Raw genomic sequence first — 599 nt, 5'->3', positions numbered from 1 at the left:
AAGACTGATTTTGGAAAAGGCAGTTGATCAAATTGAGCAAAAGCTGAGCAGCAAAGCTGGGTAGAGTATGGGTGGGGCTGGGGGCTGGGATGGAACTTTGGAGCTTGCGCTGGGTAATAAGGAGCTTTCTAGGAGAGCTGAGAGTAAGAAGGTGTGTCTCTGTGTGTGTGTTCGCCCACATGCATGAGGCTCCTTCCTAACGCGCGCGTCTGAGGTCTGAGGCTGCAAATGCTGGCCGCGGCCTCAAGGCCTGGCTGGGCTGAGCTTTGGGTTTGTGTTTTATGTTTTAAGTCCCCAGGAAGCTCCGTGCATGTGTCTGAGTCTGTGCCTGGTAGCTGTGTGTGCATGAGCTTCTCCGGACGTGCTTGGCCTCAGTTTTGAGATATCTGGAGGTCTGCGTTTGTGTCCTGGCTCTGTGTGTGTCCCCGGCTCTACGTGTGTGTTGGGAGCCGGGGTGTTCACGAAGCCGGTGTGTCTGTCACTGCGGGTTCAGCCCACGCTTCACCGCATGGCCCGCCTGAATTTCCTAGGGTCTGCGGGTCCCACGCTGTGTGGGTGGAGGGTGGGCAGGGACCCCGGGAGGCCGGTTGGGGGTGGGT

Source organism: Ailuropoda melanoleuca, chromosome 4, assembly GCF_002007445.2.
Source record: "Ailuropoda melanoleuca isolate Jingjing chromosome 4, ASM200744v2, whole genome shotgun sequence".
NCBI lineage: Eukaryota > Metazoa > Chordata > Mammalia > Carnivora > Ursidae > Ailuropoda > Ailuropoda melanoleuca.
This window is presented reverse-complemented; position numbering follows the sequence as displayed.